General features: G+C 36.3%; 1 long non-coding RNA gene across 1 annotated transcript in view; it reads left to right on the forward strand.

Moving 5' to 3' along the window:
* Window positions 1–1,090: 1,090 nt before the first annotated feature.
* Window positions 1,091–23,463, forward strand: part of LOC110679100 — a 107,496-nt gene continuing 85,123 nt past the window's right edge. Inside the window, exons 1-2 of the long non-coding RNA XR_002502207.1 lie at window positions 1,091–1,856; window positions 7,838–8,442. This is a non-coding gene — a long non-coding RNA (uncharacterized LOC110679100). The remainder of the gene's footprint in view (window positions 1,857–7,837; window positions 8,443–23,463) is intronic.

Genomic DNA, 23,463 nt, shown 5'->3' on the forward strand with positions numbered 1-23,463 from the left:
CTGAGCTGAGAGACAGGCACTGTCCCAGAAAGAAAAAAAAGAAGATAGTTGCCCACAAGATATTTCGAAAGAATAGCTGATAAATGAAAGAAGGGAAAATATATGATGAACATTTTACCGACAAACTTTACACATCATAGGTTACCAGTTTACATTAGAGATGCATACATGAATGGTTTATGCTCTATAACAGTATGGTCATCATTTTTACACTCAAAACAAGATACTACATTGTATCTCATACTATTCGGGGTAATGTCTCATTCGGGGTAGTGACGTTCGGGGTAGTGGCGTTCGGGGTAATGGCGTTCGAGGTAATGGGATGGAGCCTCTGGTATAACTTTGTCCACAATACTGCACATCTATACTTCCCCATCACTACAACTAATAATGAACCGTTTCTCAAAATTTCATAAAAGAAGCTATTGATTTATGCTCAAATACGAGCAATTTGAATTTGAATAAAACTCCCCTTGCCACGCCACTGAATTGTATCACATAATAATAAAAAAATCAGATATAGAAATTATCATCTTATATGTCTAAAGACATAGTTCTTTTGAAATTTTCTAGCATTAAACCTTTTAAAAGCGTAGTGAAGATTTGTCATAGTGTGCCTTCCGGTATTTGAATCAGAACCGTAACGCGTTAACTGCCGTATGCAGATGGAAAAACTGGAGCCCAATGCCTCCCCCAGAGAGTCCTCTCATACGCCATAAAGTTATCCACCACAAGCGACTGTTGGTGTTTAACGGCAGAGACGGCGGCTAAATGCGCTTGGGTTTATCAAGTTGGCCGTCTTTGGCCGCCGAACTCATCGTTAAAGCGAGAAAACACTATAGGAGACATTTCCACCTGACACTTCCACCCTCCCAGCCACCCCCAACCCACAACCTGCTGGGTATCGTTTTCACTCTGTTTGGAGAAAAAGAGACGAGCCAGCGCTAGAGGAAGACCACCATATCCAGTCCAGGGAACGGCAGCTCTCAACTGCGTTTGCTCCAAGTTGGAAACTCGTGGAAAGAGATCGCAGCAACGATTCGCCAAGGAAGGTTCACCCTGCTGCCAGCCTTCGACTCTCATATCATGCAAAGGATCCAAACGCTATGGGGATTCGCTTCATGCACTTTGCGCCTGGATGGGCCAGCCAAGAACACGAGTAAGGAGCGGTACGATAAAAAATAACATAACTAGCAACAGCAATAATAATAATAACGATGGAAGGATGGAAAGCGCCGCTGGGCCGAGGAAAAGTTTGAAAAATGAAATTAGTTTTGTGACAACATCAAATCAGTTTAGTTTGGAATTGCATTCTGACGAGGGAAGACCGAGATTTTCCTGGACGCGCAGTGTCGCCGTTTGGCCCCCCTTTTGCTAATCTAGTTCCCATGATTGCTATCCGTGGTATACCGAATGGGAGTAGTCTGGAAAAGCGCGAGTTCCAAAAATAGCCAACTTGGATCATCTTAAGCCCCCTCTTGCAAAGAAGAAGTGTTGGTCCGCACAGTCAAATGGTGAAGAAGCAGAAAGATGATCTTGGCAGGCGGCGTTTGTCAACGCGCCGGTCGATCACGTGGAGCACTTGGACTACTGCTGCAGCAGTTGTTAGACCGCTATGATGTAGCTATGGTGGGACACAACAGAGGGGGTTCCCCATGCAGAGAAAACCGTGTGCGTCTATCTAATTTACGGCTTCGGTATTCTGTCGCGGCGGCAGGCAACACCAAGAAATTATGTGGCCTCTAAAAATAGCCCAAAAACTCTCCCAGTTTTTCCCGAATCCGCGCCAACCGTGGCCCTCGCATTGTGTGTCCCTCATCGCCAGCACCAGCACAGTGGTTTGAAAGAGTGAAAAGGTTGCTATACTATGTTCGGCAAAGTTACTACATATGTTAAGGGGCAGCTTTCGACGTTAGGAAATTTTTGATGAATTTACTTACAAGTGAGATAAAAATTGGGTCGTTTCATACCAAGTGTCCACAAAAAAAGTACAAACATATAATTGACCATCACTGGTTTCAACCAAATTTTTGTCAAATTTTCATTCACTTAATTGATGTAAAAATCCAAATTTGTATGCCTATCGGATCACCCTTCAGCCCATGGGAACATCCGTGTCTTTTATTTTTTTTAAAAGGAAATCTGAGGAGCCAATGAAAAAATATCGTTGGATGCAATGTAACCAGGGTACCCCCGTTGGTTTGACCACATTTAATCTGAACACTTTTTAATTTGTACCCCGTTAATTTGCACATCGTTCAGATAAAAAATGGTTCAAATGTCATTTAGTTCATGGAACGAACTAAAGTGAAATGGAAAGTTGTGGAACAGAACGCAAAATCAAAACAAAACAGTGAAAGAGGTGACCAGAAACACGTTTCTAGAGCGACAAGATGTTCAAATTAAAAATGAATCAATTTATCGTCGAATTAGTATTATTTTGAATTAAATTTTTGTTTTCATCGTGATTTTAAGTTATTTTGCAGTTGAAATCACTGTACTCTGCGTGGTGTTTTGAGACAATTTTGAGATAATGTTTTTTAAGTTTAAAATTCTTTATTTCCCGTATAAAATCAAATGAAAATTTAGATTTCTGTCTATTGCTGAATTGAAACAAACCTTTTTAGTATCACTTTATTTTTTTGGAGTACCCACAAGGAAAGAGGCTGTGTCTTTCAGCACTAAAACTATACACGTTTAACCGGAAGTACAGTTCATCGTAAAAATAATTACCTCTTTTCGAACTATTCAGCATATCTTAATCTTAGGCATATACAATGAACCAGAGAATACCTTTACCATTTAACAATTTCGAAGACGAGTTTATTGCTCATTAGTAAGTATTATATGCTGATTTAGAAATAAACATTCTATTAACAAAAGTGCACAACAGTGATTTCAGATATATTACCATAACAGCGATAATAGACGAAAGATCTTCTCTAACCAAATGTCAATGTGGCTAGAAATGTTAATTTATGAAAAAAAAATTCCTCGTTTTGATCAACAGATGATTTAAATACTGAAATCATCATTAAATTTCCGATTATGAAACATATTTCACATTATCGGCAACACTGCCACCTAATGCTAAACTTGGTAAATATCAATATGTCTTACAATAACTAGAGGTTTGAATTTACTGTATTCTCTTTTAGTTTAACTTATTATTATCAATTCAAGTAAAACAAGGTAATCTGGCAACACTGTAGTGATTTTTTATTACTTTCTATTTGTTGAATTCTTAATCATCCCAGCATACATTAATTCAGTAAATAACATCTAAAGTAATGAACAGTCACATAATTTGCAAAAATTTTGTTATGTTGTGACATGTCTGAAACACATTCTGTAAAAAATACACCTACACTTAAATGCTTCCAGTGGACGATTTTTCCTTTGAAGGATGCACCACACCCGACAAAGGACGAAAAGTTTTGCGGACTGAAACGGAAATCGAACCCGCACTCCTTTGTCGATGCAGCTAATTGCTTTGTAACTCTAGAAAAAAAAATCTAGACTAACCCCCTGAGCAATTCCTGGATGAATCTCTGGAGAAATTCTTGTAGGAGCCCATCAAAGGATGCTTGAGAAATTCTCTAAGAAAATTCCTCAAAAAATCCCTGGAACATCAAATATGCTTTTTGGCTACGTGGTCTTTATTTTTTCAACGGCTTTTTTATAATAAAGACTGCGTAGACGAAAAGCATATTTCATTACAATATGTTGTTTATTGTTTACCAGCTCATCCCTAGAACAATTTCTAGAGGAAATTACAAGAGAAATCTCTGGATCAGTCTCTGGAGAAACTCCTGTAGGAATCTTTGAAGGGCTTCTAGAAAAATTAATTGAACATTCTTTGAGATATCCCACGAAAAACCCCTGTTTTGATTTTGCTGGTGGAATTTGTGGAGAAATGCCTGGAAAACCCCTGTAAAGATTTTTCTGGAGAAATCTCTGGATTAATTCTTGGAGAAATCCCAGGAGAAATCTCCGGAGGAATCTATGATGAGATTTTCCAAAAAGAATTAATATAGAGCATTTACTGGAGGAAATTTTGTATAGATTTTCCTAAAAATAATCTCTGAAGTAATTCTTGGGATAACTTCTGATAAAATTGCTGCAGGAATTCATAGGAGAATCTCTGAAGGAATTTCAAGAAAATGCAAGGAATCCGCAAAGGTTTTTTTGGAGGCCCAGAACGAGTCCCTGGAGAAAATCCAGGAAAATTTATAGGGGATTATCGGAAGAAATCATTAGAATAATTCATGACGCGATTTTCTTCGTGGTAACTCTGGGAGAATTTCTGCATGAAATTCTTGAGGAGTTTGTTAGTTGTGGAATACTTGCAGAAATTCCTGGTAGAATCCTTGGAGCGATTCGGGAAGGAATCCTGGAAGAAATCTCCGGAATAATTCATGGAGGAATCTGGAGAGGGCTACTTGGGGATATCTTTGTATGTTTCCGTGGAGGAATCCTCGGAGGAAATTCTAAAGTAAACACTAGAGAAAAATCTTGAGTAATCCTTAAAGAAATTGTACTAGTGTAACTCATGGAGAAATTCCTGAAGAAAACCTTGAAGATTTGGAAACCTCTTATTGAACTTTAACATACTCTAATAATCCCTTCATAAAAAAATGTAGCCTTGAAGATATCTCTGCTAGAATCCTTGATTTTCAAGAGGAATCTTAGAAGGAATACCAGAATAAATCGCTTGAAAAATCTCTGAAGAAATTCTGGAGCTTTCCTGAAAGAATTTCTGAAACAGATCTTGAAAAATTTCTGGGGGAAATTCCTGGAAGAATCCCAGTAAAAATGTTACTGATGGAATCTATGAAGGAATCACATTCATGCAGGAATTTCTTGCGAAATCTCTAAGGGAATCGCTGTAAATATTGTTTTGCAGGAATCCTTGAATGAATCCCTTATCGAAACCCTGGACAAAGTCCTGAGGACATTGCTTAGATATTCCTGGAGTCCTATCGAAATCGGTCTAAAATGTATCATGGCGAACAAAAGTTCTTCCTGTAGGAATCTCTTGCAGAAGCCCTAGTGAAAAAATTTCTGTAAGGATTACGGTAGAGATTATCCCTGAAGAAATCTTCGAAATAATTAGCGGTAAACGCGGCGCAGCTTTTCAGCTGGACGAAACTGAGGGGCATGGGTTTGAATCCCACCGGTCGAGGATCTTTCTGGGTTGGAAATTTTCTCGACTTCCCAGGCATGAAGTTTCTTCATGCATGCTAAATGGGACCCACTTGCCCCGTTTAGCGAGGTAACTTCGTCTAATTGCTCATTTTACAAATATTTTCTAAGCTCTTCACAATTTCGAAATTGTTCGATAAAATTCAAGCACACACCAGTTTGCCGAAGTGTGACCGTGTTGTTGGATTTGCAAAGTTTTGACATTTGAAAATTATATTGAACCATTTGTTCGAACTATCGTTTTCCAGGTCCCATATGCCCGGGGTAGGAGAAAAGTACCAGCTAGTTTTCGACCCATTTATACGATTTTGGCCTACTTTGTATGAAAATCTGAAAATTCGAGCTGAATTCTTTTAGCACGAAAATTAGTGCTTTTCCCCTACCTTATATCAAAAATTTATCATATGACTTCTAGAAAGATATGTTGCTTTCATTAAAACCTCTGTTGTTACTGCAATTCAGCGTAGTTCTCAGAGAAATATCTGAAAAAGTGAGTAAACCTCGAAAAAACGAAACGAGAATCATGACGAATACTTGTGGAGCAATCACTGAAAATTTGTGTGTATAATTGTGAAGAAAATTAAGGCTCGCATGTATTTTTGAAAAAGGTTCTGTTAGAGAATCTCATTTAAAATTATTGAATCATTCACCATTTATTCAGAAATAATCTTAAATAATTTTTTAATCCATATATTCTGAAGTCATCTCTAATTGTCAATAAATTATACATAAATTTCCCATTTTTTCTTAATATATCTACTTTTTCATAAGACATGTACAAAAAAAAAATAGTCCGTGCATTTGCAGTAATCTTTACATTATCCCATTTGGCCTAATTATTATATTTCCATAATGGCTAGTATATCTTTTTATGACCATATTAAATATTTTCAGACATCTGAAATAATTTTTGAATTTGTAGTGGTTCACCAACAGCCTCAATATGATTTCTAAACTTTTTGAAGTCCGAAGCTTCCACCAACAATATTATATATAATAAAAACATAAGACATTTTCTTTACCGTAGTTCCAATTTGACTGAATATTCTGCTGGAAGTCAGCAATATCAAAAAGCATCTCAGAGTTTCGTAATATTTCTCCCGGTAGTGCCAACCAACACTAGAGGAACTAAACTTGGAATCAATTGAGCAAATCTTGAATAAGTTTCTGAAAACGCCTTCGAACACTGAGGAAACGGAACGTATGAGGTACATAAGAATTTTTTATGGAATAACGACATAAGAAGTATTTTGTTCTTCATTCGAGAATCTTATAACATTCCACAACAGACTTATGAAATATTACTCATTGCATAGACAGATATAATTCTATAAGAAACTCTTTTTGGATATCAAACGCATTGATCATTGGCATTCATAAGACAATCTAATGGAGTACGATTTTCTTAACAATTTCATACGAAAATCTTATGAATTACGTGGAGAGATGCTAATAACAAAATATTCACGATTGAGATTCATAAGCGCGCGTATGACAATGATTAGTAACACTTGTGAAAAAGAGTCGACTTCCTATCAAAAACCACGTAAGAATTTCATACGAAATTCTTTCAGAATAAATACATAAGAAGCATCTAATGAGACTCATAAGAAAAACTTGTGAACTTCCATCGATCATTGCGTTCATAATACAAATAGGTATAATATCATAAGATACTCTTATGAAGGATCATAGATATCAATTATGGGATTCTTTAGGACCATTATGTATTTAGAGAATCGCTCTTTGAATTTAGGAAAATAAAGATATTCATAAGATCTCTAATGATAACAACAAGAATTTCTTGTGAATATCGGACGTTTTGTGTTTCATAAGAATCTTATGAAAGAGAGAAAATCAGTCAAGAAATCAATTCACAAGCGTTCTCTTATAAAATTCGTACGCAATTTCTGGCTCAGTGAAGAATTGCTCGAATTTACTGGCTAAAACCAGATTTGGTAGATTAGGTGATTTTGAGGTTTTTTTTTTGAGGACGAAAAACTGAACTTAAAATTTTCAACTCAGATCCTTAAGCGATTCGAGTGAGATGCGAGGATTTTTTCTGGTACTTTCTCTCTCTCTTACTCACGCTTCAAAAGAACTATTGAGTGTCTCGCCCGAACAAGACAGGCCTCGGTGAGTTGGGATGTTACTCTTCTTTGATGGATTTTTTCTCTGTGTGTTTTGCGCTGCATCTTCCTCGCTCATTTTTCGTTGCCTCTCTGCTTAGCAGTTTTTGCTTCCTCGAAAACAGGCAAAGGTAGCCCGCTGCTCTAGAGTATGTCTTCAAACTCTGATGATGTTTAGAAATATTATCAAGCCTGCCTAAAACCACGCAGAGCTACGGGGGAAAGGGTGTTGTAAAAATCAGGAAAAATAAATGATTACATGGTTTATGGATTCCTTTTAGATAAGGTAAAGTGCGTTCCTCACTCATCATTTCCCAGTAACTTTCCCTTTCTTCATTTCTTCACTCATCATTCCCGGTAACTTTGCCGAAGACTCCATTTGTTTTATCGTCAAACAGAAAAAAATAAAAATTGTATCTCACTTATGTTGAATTCATTAAAGTATAGTGATAGTTTTACAATTTAAATCCAAAAAGCTATATTTGTGTTTTTTACAATTCAAGCCACTGTGTCCAGCGCTTTCTTCGCAGTCTAGATGGATGGGGTTTGTCAACTCGTCTCTCCGCCTTGCTCCACACATCCATCGTCGCGGACAATTCCCCCCCATAGAAAAACCAAGTTCAGTTGTTTAGTGCATGCGTTTTTTTTTGTTGGATTCACTTTCGGTGGATTATGTGACGAAGAATACGGGCGATGAACAACTAGGAAGAACAGATTGAAACTCAAGAAGGACCCATCCGAAGCCCTGTCGCATTCGCATTCGAGAGATAATGCGGTGCAATTCCCAGTCGAACACTTTGACACGAGTGAAAGTTGCAGGCATTTCTAATAAAATTAAATCGCACTGAAATGATTCAACGACTGTTAGCGAAAGAGAGGCAGGAAGGGTTGCGGGGTTCGATGAGTTCAGAATAAGAGTAAAACACTTGAAGCAAGCAAGTAGGAACACAAGTTCTGCACATGTTACGAATTCCGATTGGGAGCTACAGCGGGAACGGTGGAACACGATGGTGAATTTGATGATCGACTTGATGCAATCGGTGTGATGCGTTTGGAATGTGTCAATTGCGAACGCGATTGAGAAATATACAGTCACACTGAATTAAGGGTAAGTAGATTTGTTTTATGATTGAATTGTATTTTTATTTTAGTCTATTTGAAGTGCATATTTTAGTAAGTCTCGAGCAGGAATTGGTGTGTATACCTACCATATTTTGGTGTCATACCATAATTAGGTATTGTTCACTAGCCAATACCTCAATTTAAAATTATTATGGTATAGAAAAAAAATGTTGAAAACAATTGAAAATATTTCATTGTTCATTGTTCAGATGTTTGAGTAATGAGATATTAATAATTATGAGTAATGTTTGGTCCATCGATTGTATCACTTGCTCCTTTGAGTCATGAAATCATTATTTATGAAACCATGACTATTGTTCAAGAATTTGGATACTTAAAACTTTACACAAATCTGTCATTTTCTTCATCTTAGTCCAAGCGTCTGTGAAATTAAATCATCATTAAAAAACAGTTTGTTTGCTCAAAATAGAGACCATGTTCTTCGGAATATTGCCATAATATTGAAGACATTATTAACTGTATTTCCAAAAGTTTTCACATTGTTTCACGACTCAATTCATCTGCCGTTGAGGTTAGATGTTGCAGAATGTACTTTCAAGCCTTCCTTCTGACTATGCAGTACTGAGCAAAGATTGACGCTAAGCGAAAATTTTAGTTGACAAGCTCTTTTAACGGTTAGGATGTGATCCCCACGACATATTTTGTTCAGTAAAACTGATTTTAAATAGGTTAACCAAAAATACAAAAGTGTGCGTACTCGCAAACAAGCATTCTCAAATCAGAACTTTTTGGTTAACAACTCTTTTCGTAATAGTTTCATGAGTAAGCGTATAGCAGTCTCCATGTGGAGAAGGAGTGCATGTCTGCCTAAAGATCAGTCCCAGCAAAAATGAGATTCGAACGTGTGTGACATATGAACGTCCGATATCAACAGTTTCTCAAATTGTCAGCTATTTCAGCTTTTTCCCCGATGCAAGCATATTGTATGGTGATTCCGAAATTTTCAATAGATTTGTAAGTTTTGCTAGGCCTCTTCCCCTACCCTTCGAAGTCGGACCTATTTAATGGCTATTTGCTATAATCTGTGAAATGCTTCGAGTTTGAGAAATAACAGATTATGTCCAAAATATGACGTGGTCTACAGTCTATCGCAAATAAAATAATATCGATTATGTCCCTTGCCGCTCATTGGAAAATATTTAAATTGCTTCAAAATATGTCTTTAGTTTACGAAAAACCATTTTTTTGTGTGTTCATAAAAACGTACTAATTTGTTGAAGAAATCGGAACGTGACAAAAATGTACCTGTATGTAAGTACATAAACAAATATCTTCCCACTTTGATAAACAAAATGTCTTTGGTACTGTGTTTGGGTCTCTCATACTACTTATTACTGTTTCCATAAAATCCTTCCTTTCATTTTCTGGAAACATTTTGAACATGCCGCATGTCACCGTTTTTTGGAACCATATTGATCAGTGGGGTAAAATTGATCATTCATAGATACAGTTGACTTTCCACAACTCGATATACTATAACTTGATGGATTTTTATCGGCCCCTTCAAATGTCCATATACCGTGCTCTCCATTAATCAATGACACATAAAAGAAAACATGATTTTTCGAACATTTTGAATAAAAAATAGTTTTTAAACGCTATTAACAAAATAACATTGTGAGTAGTGTTTGATCCTTCGACCTTGACACTTGCTCCTGCGGGGGCGGGTGATGAGGGCAGGATCAAACATGTCGCGCGTCGTTCGCTCAGAGAAATGAAAAAGCGCCGCGGATCGCTAGTAGTGTTTGATCAATTGATCGCGTCGCTTGCTCTTGCGTGGGCGAGTGACGAACACTTGTTCGGCGTTTAATGCGATTATCGAATTATTTCGCGAATCCGGTTAGGCGTGATTATATCATGGATCACATCACCAAACATTGGTGACTCCCAGATCTTTACCTTATCCCACTAACACAATATCCTCTCCATGACAACCGTGGAGATGCAGAGGTGATCTCGGTCTCTAGTAACAACGGTAGTCACACTAACATTCCTTCCCTTCCCGATGACCGTAAGGACGTGGCCGGCGCCGTTATTGACTTTTAAATTTGAGCTCTCAATTTGTGCACATTGAAGAATGGTAAGCTAATCCCAAGCCCCATTCATTAATTCCCTGTGCAACTTCGATTGTTCTGGTCAATCACGGAGTAGCAACTACAAATTGTACGGTCATCTATGCTTATGCTATTAACAAAATAACATTGTTTTCTGGAACATGGCCGGCTAGAATATTTGTATGAAGATCAAAAAGCTTGTCTTAAGACCAAAGTTTTAATTTTATGGTATTACGTGTACATAAAATATTGTTGATGCATATGGTTTGAATACTCTCCATGTGATTCTTGATTTATGTTTTTTTGCAAATATGAAGTTAAAATATCCAAACTTTTATGCAATCCACTACAAAGAACACGCAGGCTTTGTCCTTTGAACGAAAGGCCTGTGCATCTTAAAAAAATTCTTTCGATTTCGTCGCATTTCCACCATTGCCACGCTTTTCTGCAGGTTTATGTCAGGGATGGTGCAATAAAAAAAAATGTTTATCTCAAAATAAACCCTTTAGAGTCAACTTTAGGTATCTCTTTGGCGGCCATTTCTAATATGGTCGCCATGTTGAATTTTGTTGAAAAAAAAAATCGTTTTTCCCCATTAGCGCACCGCTCGTTTTGAATTCTGAGCCACCACCAGCAAGCTGAGAAAAAAAACTGAGTGAGATAGGCTTCAAAAACTAGGTGAGCAATCACATTTACCTTTTGAATCAACGATTTGTTAATCATGTTCTACGATTTTGACGTACCTTTATGGCGAGTGCATTCAATGCAAACATCATTTTTTGTACAACAAACAAACAAGTTTTCAATCGTTAGTATATTGTTCGAGTCAAGTAAAGAATAGGAATATTATTTTGAGTGAAAAAATCTGGCGGCCATCTTGGATTTCGACTTTGTGGCTTTGAAGTAGTAGAATGAGTTTTTCACCTTGTTAGTACCCAACATGTTTAATTTTAATGCTACTGTTACGCTTACTATTCTTCTTGTTCTTCTTTTTACCAGGCGTTACGTCTTAACTGGAACCGAGACTGCTTCTCAGCTTAACTAGTTCTAAAAACAGGTTATTAAAAAGAAAAAAAAATCGAAATTTAGCGTGACATAATTTGTGTAACATTCCCAAAGGTAAATGAGTTTTGAGTTAAGCATACTGATTTGAATATTTCTTTGCTTTCTAAAAATATTTTCTGCTCAGTATACAAAGTAACATAATTCGTATGAGATCAATTTGTATTTATGGATTCCATACAATTTTTGGAGCATGTCCGTTGTCTATGCTATCTTCGGACGATTTTTTTTATGGAATCCTTCAACGCATTTGATCGAGAATCGTTCGAGAAATTTTCCAAAAATAATTTCTAGTGTGTAATGTCAGGAGGTATTAGTTTCAGAATGTTCGAATAAATATCTTGAATAATATGTATCCATTGGAACATATTAATAATGGAGTTCTTTGATAAATAATACAAAGAAACTTTGAAAAATTACCGGTGGAATGTTTAGAAAACTTAATAATGAAATATTCAGAAGATTTTTTTCGTTAATTAAACGCAAAAAACACCTTGAAAAATTTGCAGATTTTCCAAAAGACCTTAAATAATCAGGATTGCTTCTGGAAGAGTTTATGAGTAAATATGCATAGCGAGATCCTTATTGAATTCCAATTGGTGTGCTTGCGAGATTTCACCAAAAACCTTTTAGAAGAATATCTAGAAAAATCTTAAAAGGTCGTTCACCTCCCCTCCTGACAGAATCATGGCTGCTCCATGAAATGTTCTTTTGAGATATAACTTCGAAATATTGTAACAATGCAATGTATGTTAGAAAATTGAAGTGTTGTTTTAATTTTACTGTCAACATTTCTTTTTAGATTTGTTGGAACTAATCAAATTCGTTACACGTAACAGTTAGTTGAAGGCCTGTGTCAGAATCTTAAAGACCGTACTCGTTAAAAAATTATTATTATTATTATCTTTATTAGGGCGATTTTCAGCCCAGGGCTGGTTCATCTCCATATGAAAATCGTTAAAAAATGAGACATACAAAAATGATCACCAAAAATTCATTTGATATCGGATATTTCTCAAATTTTATAACTAAGCTATGTTTTGACATAACTTATTCATTAAATTTCCTCCCCTAACCTAAGATCTTGGGCGAGGCTTTGCCCATTTTTCTTACACGCTTGCTCCCAGTTTTTCTAGTTCAGTTTTGAATGCTTCAGTTTTGAACGCTTGCTCCCAGTTTTTCATCGGTTTTGAATGTTTTTCCGCTTTTGTTCAATTTCTTCTACATTATCGCCCAAAACTTTTCGATTGGACGAAGTTCTGGTGTATTTGGCGGGTTCGCCTCTTTCGGGACCACATTAACGCCCTTCGCTTCGTACCAATCCATTACAGGCTCGGCCTAATGGCACGAAGCGAGATCCGGCCAGAACAACGTGGGACCACGGTGAGAGCGGAGGAAGGGCAGCAAGCGCTTCTGCAGGCATTCCTCTCGGTAAATCTGCCCGTTTATGGTGCCGGTTCTAACGAACGGCTAGCTGTAGCATCCGCACTCGCAGATCGTCTGCCACAACAGGTACTTCTTCGCGAATGTGTCCATCTTTCTCTTCAGAGACTTATTCGGCACCTCCATGCGGTACGTATAAACAGAAAACTCGAGGCCGGGGGTTTGTTTGGCGTCCGCCTTGAAGTATGTCTCGTCGTCTATGACGAGACAGCTTGGCTTGACCAGCCACTCACGGTACAGCTTCCGCGCAAGCAATTTGGCCATAATGGTGTTTTGCTTGTCAGTTCAGTTTGGCGCCTTCCTGACCTTAAAACACATAGCCCAGCCCGCTTCATAGTCTGCTGGATGAACCACTTCGACGAATTGACCTTTTTGGACACGTCTCGGGTGGAAAGGTTCGGGTTATTCTTAAAATACTGCCTTATCTTCCGCGCCTTCTCTGGGTATTCCGTTTTCGGTTTTCAGCCGCTTCAAGCGCACCGCTCGATGGTCATCGTCTTCTGGAACATGTTCACAACGCGGGACACGGTAGAATGGTGGATTCCAAGCCTTTTTTCGATCCACCTGTTGTGACTGACCAGGATTATCGATCACCGCGCCAAAGATTTGCTGGCGTAGCTCTTCTTGTTTCGAATGCATCTTGAAAACTACTTGACAGATCGCAATAAAATTTTTAAACACTCTAAAATCCAGATTTTTTCGCTGGCTATAAAACACCGGGGGGTAATTTGGATTCTACATTTCTTGTCCCCAGATTTTATAGCTAGGACTTAGTAGGCAGTGAAATGCGTTTGTTGATTTATGTGTCAAAGATTTTCACTTCACTGTTATGATTTTTTTCGTACATCGATTTTCATATAATTGCTATACCGTCAAACGGGGCTTCTTTTGACATTATTTTCACATTCTTCAACTTTGAAGATTTGTAACTCTTAGAACCATGGATAGATATTGATAATTCTTACATATATTTAAGTTGTATATGTACGTAACAAATGTGCCAAATATGAGGCAAATCCATCAAGAAATAACAAAAAAGCTTGAATAGCGAAAAAAGTGTGTCTTTCAAGACAAAAAATGGGCTACTTTGGACATTTTCAGAAATTTTCACAATTTGATAATAAAATGATTTTTTCTCATAAATTTCAAACTGATTATATGGATTATCGTCCATTTTGATGTAATAGAACGTTTTTTCATCGATAACCATAATTTAGAATATTGCAAAACTTGAAACAATTACACATATACCTATAACAATTAATTGAGCTTGAGCTTGAGCTTGATTGGCCGCCCGTGGATGCACTCCAGTATCGCCAGATCAGCTGCACTTACACAAGGAACCAACCGAATGACTGCTTGGGATTAACAGGCATCCTCAGTGTATAAGTGCTGGTGATCTTCTATTTTTAGGCAACAATGGCACCTGCCACGTCAGAATGCAGACCAATGAGGGGAAGGGGGAGGAATTGATGATGCATTGAACTGACTCCCACGTAGACCGTATATTCCACTGCATCCACGTCAGTTCATGCGGGAGTGTATGGATTGGGGGAAAGGCATGGCAGAGAGGTTTGCTTTTGTGGTTAGCAGACTGCCTACACTCTTAAAAATAATGAAAATTACTCTGGACGTAATTCTGGTTATAACTGAATGATACATGATGTAAGTGATGGAACGACACAAAAACGTGTCCTTGAAGATGTATTGAACAAAAAATGTAATTTTACATGTTAAAGGACACGAAAACGATGGAACTGTGATCGTCATTTCCCGAATCAGACACTAACGTATTTGAAATTGGACACCAATTTACGTCATTCGGCTCGCTTCTTTTATGTGCATCCCAAAAGACGTAAATCACGTTATTTTTTGGTACTGTGTAGGTATCAGGCGTAAGAAAGGCGACCAGACCATCAGACCACCAACCCCGTAATATACCTATAACAATTACCTATAACAATTAATTTCAGCGAAACATGCAATTAACAATTTTCAGTTCCTAGTATGAAACTTAAACTTTCAACTTCCTCTTACATGAAGCTGTCAGTTACGAATGCTTGATTTTTAAATTGATATTGACGAACGATGTAACTACCAGGTAATGCGATGATTAATGAGTAATGTGCAAAATCTGTCTCTTCTATTCTTCTTCATATAACATGACCGATATGTAGAGGGATCACATTAATACCTGTAACTAAAAATTATTTTTTAATTCAAACGCAATCTATGAAGTAAAGTTTTGCAAGTTGGTAAAGAAGAAAAAGTTTGCTTTTGTGATATGCTTTTAGCTTCTGGGCAGTTAAGAGCTGGCTTAAGAGTAGTTTATTTAGAAATAGAAAGGTTGCAATTGTTTTATACTGCAAATTCATGTAAAATATGACGGCAAATATTTTTTTTTGAGATTATGTTGTGAACTTGCCATTGATACGTTTTGAAATATGTGTGTTTTATGTCTATGACATTTTACAAATATTAATTTAATTTTTTTATGTTGTAAAATATATAAATCAGAACATGAATTTTTAGCAAAACACTATCACATTTTTATGCGGAACATTACGATTCGATAGTTTTGTGATGCTCCCAATAACTTCCCACGACTTGGGGAAAATTAGACAATGTTTGCATAGCCAATGTTTTATACCTTGTGAATATTTATTCCGATTTTTTGAAATGTTTTCTTGTTTATCGTGTTATTGTTGATGTTGTTCCAAAAACAAATCTTGCCTAGTGGTAAAGCATATATTTGTTGATAAAAGTGCTGAAGACACGAAATTGCTCAGATCAATATTTATACTGCAAATAAATTCAGCAGGTGAGTGTCCAAAGTAGCCCCCGGAATCAAAAGTAGCCCCGTCCGACGGCATTTAAAAGTTTTATTTTTGATTTATCTCATTTTAGGTACCTTAATCACCCTTCTTAGGACCGCTATAATTAAAAATGTAACGAATATTTGGCTCATCCTTGCAAGGTTATCGTTGTAATATGAATCTAAGAACGATGCTGATGATAAAATTTCATCTGGAAGCCGGAATTATAGACGTGTGACAAATATCGATTTCTTTAGAACCTTGAACATGAATCAAGCGTAACCCTGAGAGGTATTCACACAGGGTCCTTGCAAAATTTCCTTGCAAGTCTTGAGAAGTATAATCCACAAATCTCGACACAGTTATAGGCGAGATCCCACGAGGTCCAGGACATAACTTTACTCGAATCCTTGGCGGGAATCTCACATAACGCTAGATTAGGCGTAAAACGAAACAGTTTGAATTAGCAGAATTGCTAATGCAGTAACATTTTTGACCCCCCGACAATATACTTCTGAACATTCGCCCACGACTCGAAAATTTTTGACAGACTTATTCTAGGTCAAATGACCTTCTTTCAAAATCGGCTATCGCAAAGCCGAATGACGTCTTTATTCAAAACCAATTATTTCGTAGCCAATAATTGTATCATCAATCATCATCGATAAGGCACTTATTACTGCTACATTCAAACCTAAAATAGATAGTAAAGCACATTAGAAAAATAAGAAAATCAAATACCTATTCTAGTTTGGATTTTCAGATACCAAGAGCGGTAAACCCGTTGAACTCTGGTATTACATCGTCAACATTAGAAATTTCTATCTTCTCAAAGCTTGCAAAAAATTACAGTGTTGATAAATGTACAGTGCACTAAATGTCAAATGGGGGTGGTTCAAATTTTATAGCAATTTAGCGTTGAAAGCTGGATAGTATTACCCAAAATTTCATTAATTTTATCCACACGATATAAAGTTACACCCAAATCAAAGAGACGTATTTTTTCGAGTCCGATCTTTAACTGTTCATTGGAAAACAATAAATGTTCGTTGATGTGAATCATTATTGTGTTCAATATAACTTTTCCAAAAAGTGTACTGATAGGCAAGCTGTTTGAACAATAGCTAGAAGCTTTGGCAGGGTTTTTGTCCGTATGAAAATTGGCAAAACTTGAAAAGGAAACATATGTTGCCAAAAGAAAACATATGTTAAATCAACTAAGGTCAATTTTGCCTTTTCACTACAGGGTGATTACTATATCCTGTCAGTAAAATAAGTAATCATACAAAAAAGATGGTTGTATGAATTTTAATAACCAGTGCATATCCAGTTTTGGACATCTATAACATTTGTCTTCGCTATACATAGATAACGATGCCATTGAATTTGCAGATACTGTAAAGAATCTCGGATTAATAATGGATTGCAGATTAAATTGAAATGACCAAGTCAATGCTGTATGTAATAAAGTGTATAAGGCTCTTCATTCTCTTGTTGTTGTAAGAAGTAGCACTCCGCAACACACACGACTTCTACTTGCTAGATCATTAATTATTCCGCTGTTCGATTATGGAGATATTTTATACTCGCTTATTTCGATGAAAAATCTACGTAAACTGCAACTAGCCTTCAACACTGTTACTCGATATGTTTTTAACCTCGGAAAATTTGATCACGTATCCAGATATGCAAACTCGATACTTGGTAGAAGTTTCGCTAGCCATTTAAAACTTCGAATCTGTACGCAAACTTTCAAAATCTTAAATGATCCTCCATTGTATCTAGAAAATTTCTTTTCATATGCACGATCCATGAGAGCACCTTTATTAATTGTGCCTAGATGTCTTTCTGGTGATCTGAAAGATTCGTTTCGCCATCGTGCAATCAAAGCCTGGAATGAGTTACCGAGAATGTGTAGGTGTGAGAGAAATTATATTGCTTTCAAGAATTGTTTAAGTTTGTTTCATAACTAGTTTGTGCATCGGCATTAATGTTAAATAGTAACATATACTTGGAAAACCGTTAGTAGGTTATTTGTGTTATTATATTGTGTCAATAAATAAATAAATAAATAAATAACATATTATTTTTTTTACCTCAATATCCAGCAACGAGCATTGTTTCAGAAGCATTACAGTTAACACGCACGTTATTCAGAAGCATATATTTTAACCAAAAAATACATATTTTTTTCGCTAAAATTTTCCATAATCTGTCTTATGCTATTCCCTAGTAAGTCTAGAAGATTGTGATAACATGCTGTTTCAATCAGGCAGTTTTTTCAGCGGAGTTTAGTATAAAATACATATATGTGGGAAACGTGCGTGCTAGGTGCAATGCCTTTAAAACAACACATATGACTAAAAACTAAGGTAAATGAAAAAAGATTTAATCTTTACTTTGTCAAAACAAACTTTATAGATGTGCAAAACAGGATGTACACCGGAAATTAAAATTCATACATACATTTTTTTTCTACGATGATTTACTTTACTGACAGGAATTAGTAATCACGCTGTAGTTGAGTTAGTTCAAGCTTGTGTTTACTAGAATAGTGATGTATCTAAACCCATTTTTTGTAATCGTAAAAAAATTATTTAAAGATTAAAAAAACTTGCTTTATATTCTTATGAGCCTCTGTACGTGCCATAAATTCTTTTGTTCCTTTGACTTTTATTGTGCGCCGTGTTTTGGTGGTGTCTCGCTCTCGCATACGGGAGACTTGAAAACAGGGCGCACAGTAAAAGTTAATCTTTTTATAGCATGCATAGGCTCATTACGTTGAGTTCCGTACATATTCGTACGTCTCAATTCAAAAATTCGTATATTATTCCGATTACGAAAAGTACTTAAAATAGAGCTGCTAATCATTCACGTGTTCCAAAACTTTGAAATTGAATTATTTTGAATAATTTGTTATATAATTCGCAATTTTATTGAGTCGATGGTACTATTAACATCGACTTAATAAATCATAAATCTTCCAGTTGTTTAGTGGAACACCTATAAATAAATGGAAAATCGTGTTTAGTACTGTACCATTTAATTCCATTCAACTGTGAGCCTGTTTCAGTGTCGTGTACTAGACTCGACTTATTAAAGGTGAACTGTAAATTCATGAAATAATATTGAAATAGTCACCAAACTGAAGCATAGATTTCAATTTAATCAAATCACTCCCATAACGCGATTCACAAATGTACGTAGAAAGCAATCGGGAATCTACAGGAAGAATGCTCAATGCCGATAAAGATGCAGATCTACAATACCTATATCCAACTATGTCATGAAGCTATACAAGAAGCTAAACTTAATTGATTTGAATGAACCTTGTTCTACAATCAAACCTTCAGCACTAATCCTAGACTGATTTTTTGCCAACCATATCCACCTCATGGCTCAATAATTACCCCGGTATCCCAAACCACCCTCGATCGTAGATGTCTGCATTTATTTTCGAGCTCCCCGTTTGAAACATTGTATGGTCAAACCAAGCGCGATCGCCGTCCCAAACTAAGATGTGACTGTTGTCCGCTGCTGCGGTCCGATGTCTCAATCAAACTGGGAAATCTATTTTTATAGAGAAAATCAACATTTTTTTTCCTGATGCTTTCTTGGTCGTTTCGTTTCGATTTGTCTCGCATTCCGCAATGTGCCGCATGCATGGCGCGTTTTTGCGCTTCGAATCAAAAGACCGGACAGTGGTTCCATTTGTTTCATGAAGTGGTCATAAATCATCTCATACAATGTTCGATGAAAACTATCATCAAAGATTTACAAATCTTTGATGTTTTGGCGGCAAAAATGGCTGGGTATGCTTACCTTGTTTACTCCGAACGCCCGATTCGCATTAGGACGTTTGGTATAATGAGAATTATATGCCTTCTTTAAAATGCTACCTGTTCTTGTTTGAAACTACATTATGCGAAACGTCCATCATGCAAAACGTCCTTATGCAAAACGTCTTTATGCGAAATGGGCCACCCCCCACTTTGGCATAGGGTTTTTTTTCTCGACGGGATTGCCTAAAACTTTGCAATATTCGTCTTCGTTTACGCCTTTACTACGAACATTCATTAGTGACGTGACGTGTATAAAATTATTGTTCCTATGTTCTCGACATCGTAATGTAAAGAGGTATGGGAGTGAAAAACAAAACAATTTATTTTTTGACCTATGGACGATACCACTATGAACCCGAGCCTTATGGGTCGCTTTGTGGTTGCTCGCAGTCATAAGGGTGACGCTGAGACAGTTAATTTCCCGGGTTAGATTTCAGGGGGCGAAAAATGATTGTTTTTCAAAAACTGACAATTTTGAGCGCATGGAGCGTTTGAGTTCAACAAAACCGGTCCACGAAGTTTGTTTTTCCAATCGCCCAACTAAACGCCCACTCCACTCGTGCGCCACCTCTTCTGGTGGGTGGGATGATCATTAAATTAATTTGTCATCGTCATTTGCCACACTGCCCCTTCCGTTGTTTTCCACTTCCTCTCCGCGCGACAACACTTAAATAGAGTCAACCCGCGCGATGGTTGTCGCTTCGTGTGGCGTGAAAACTCGAAACTCTCGAAACGAAAGGGAAATTGCCACTTTGGGCCAGCTAGCTAGCCAAGCATTGTGTCTCCTCTTTTGAAGTCGTTTTTCTCGCGTCAATTGCTGCTCAAGTTGGACATTTATGAGGCATCCCGGGCGCGGTGCCAACCACCCCACCCCACCCCAAAGCACCATAAGAGACAGCGTTTAGTAGAGTGATGTCGGAGCTGCGTGTGATAATTGATTTTTCCTTCTGCCTGATGTGCGAGTGCGGTCTTCCTGCTTTTCGCTAGTTTAAGAGCGTTGTTTCAGAGACGGCGATTTACGGAGAGTGGGGTGACATTTTTCACGATAATTTTCCGTGTGTCTTTCTGTTGAAATACTCTCGATTAGTGAAGCGTGATTGTTGACCAAACTGTTGGTTAAATAATAACTGAGCTTCTAGAATCGTATCGAACTGTTGACGAAGAAGTTTTAGAATGTTTATTCAACATTCTAAAACTTCTACCTCGGAACAATAATTTTGAGTGAAACTAATCAATTTTTAATGGTTTTTAGATTTTTGTTATTAGAGACATTATTCCTAGTATGGGGAACTTCAGTAGAACTCTGCCATATATGTTCCACAATTCTATTAAAGATTCTTCATGGAGGAATTTCTTTAGAGATTTTTAATGAAAAACATCTAAGAATTTCTCCGAAATTCTTTCAGGGATATCTATGAGAAACACTAAAAAAATCTTTTGTTTTTTTTTCAGAAATACTCAATAGATTTTTTTTTACAATAATAATTAATAATTAATTATTAAAACCAACAATTACATTAAAAATCAAGAATTACTCCTAGATCACCAAAACTCCGATACAGATTTATATGAGAGCTACTCTGTAGATCGCTTTAGTAAATCCTAACAGTTATTTTCTCAGGAGTTCTTCTTAATGTTTCTTTGAGCATAATATAAAAGATTCCTCCGGATTATTATCCATGGATAGCTACATAATTTCTCCCCAGATTTCATGAGAGATCTAAAAAAAGTTTCTTAAGAAATTTCTTTTCAAAATACCACAGAAAGTTCTACAAGAATTTATCCAGGATTTTCCCTAAGTATAGCTCTTACGGAAATTTCTAGAGTCCAAGAAGCAGTATCTTGAGAAATATCGATTGAATTCTGCAGAATAATTTTTGCAGAAGTTTCTTTAGGTTTTTCTTCTGAAAATACTTCAGAAATTATTTCTGTAACTCTCAAAAGGATTTATTCAGGATGATTTATAAGAATATGCCTTGTAGAAATTAATTGAATCCATGAAGTAGTATATTCCAAAATTTTCCATAGATTCTGCCGATTAATTTTTTGCCAGTGTTAAATTATATATAAAAAGATAAATTATATTTTTCTACTTAGAGACTTTGCGGTAGAATTTCTATATATATATATATATTTTTTTTTTCAAAATCTCTGACGGAACCCTAGTGAAATGCAAGGAGAAATTCCTGCAAGAATCGTTATAAAATCTTTATGTGTGATACCTGGAGCAATACCCAGATTAATCTGTTGATGAATGCTTGGAAAAATATACAGTAGAAATTCTTAAACAATACACTGAAAATATATATTGGTTTATATTACGAAATCGTTCGTTTGAACTACGAAATTATTCGTTGTTTTCTGCAATGAAACAGTTTCGTAAAATGTATGCAACCAGCTTCGTAATATGATTCAAGCTCGAAATCAAAACAATCAATGATTGTTATAATGTACTAAACATTTCGTAATCGAAATTCGTTCTTTTCGTATTCAGAACGAACATTTATAAGCGCTTCTTCTTACCTCCCTCGGCTGCGGTCCTGTCATGTTGTATTTTACAAAATATGTCTACGAAACCTTTCGTTGCAGAAAACAACGAATGATTTCGTAGATTAAACTATCAGTTTAGTAATACTAAACAATTCGTAATACGAACAACACGATAACGCACATCTACGAATTGTATATCGTACATCTTACGATTATTTCGTAAAGTCACTGAATCGCGAAATTCTGTCAAGTACAAATATTTCGTACAATGAATGAAAATAGCATTATATGTACGAAATCTTGTTTTACGAAATGGATTTTGGAAAAAATACGAAGAGATGTTTTCAGTGTATCCAGTTATCTGAAGGATTTGGCTAACTTCGTTAAAAAGCTTGCACACTTAAATTATTTTACGGATTCCTGTGAAATCTCAACAGCTGAACGGTTCGGTAAAATAAATTAACGGAGTACGGTAAATTTTTACAGTATTCGGTAAAAAATCACCGGAATCCGTGAAATTTCAACGAAATTACGGTGTTTTATTTAACTGAACTGTTCAGCTGTTGAGATTATGGTGAAATTCACCGATTTCCGGTAAAATGAGCTAAGTGTGCAATAAGCATTCATGTAGAAATTGCAAGGATATCTTAAAACTGTTCAAGGCAAAATACTGAAAAAATCTTAGAAGTATTTTTTTCAAAGAATCCTTATTTTAGACAATGTTTGGTGATGTTCTCATTGGAATTCCTGGTTTGGTGTAAATTCTGTATTTATTCCAGAAAGAAATGCAATTTTTGGAACCATTTCAAATAAAATTCAAATAAAATAAAATAAAATTTCAAGAAGATTTCTCATTGGTTACTCAGAACATTCTTTTTGACTTATCGCCAGTTGCATTCCATCAAATATTTTTAGCGAAAATAGATTTATGAAGGATTTTATGAAGTCACTTAAGGCAAAATCCTGAGAACTTATCATGATAAATTTTAAAGGAATATCCTGAGGGATTACTAAGGGTATCTAAAGGAGAATAATAAAACAAAGAACTGAAACAAAACAAATCTTGGAGTGACTGTTAAAAACGTAATTCCAAAAACGTAGCTATGAGTATCATTCTGAGTTAAGTTTGAAAAAGAAGTTCCTTAAAATATGGAGAAGAATTCCCGAAGATGGCATCTTAGATTAATAGTTTTCTCTCCTAGACTTCACTTCCTCTCTAAAAGCTTCCCAGTATGTTCTTTACTAGAAAAAAAAAAGTTTTGTCAGGATTCCATAGACG

The sequence above is a fragment of the Aedes aegypti genome, chromosome 3 (genome assembly GCF_002204515.2).
Source record: "Aedes aegypti strain LVP_AGWG chromosome 3, AaegL5.0 Primary Assembly, whole genome shotgun sequence".
Taxonomy (NCBI): domain Eukaryota; kingdom Metazoa; phylum Arthropoda; class Insecta; order Diptera; family Culicidae; genus Aedes; species Aedes aegypti.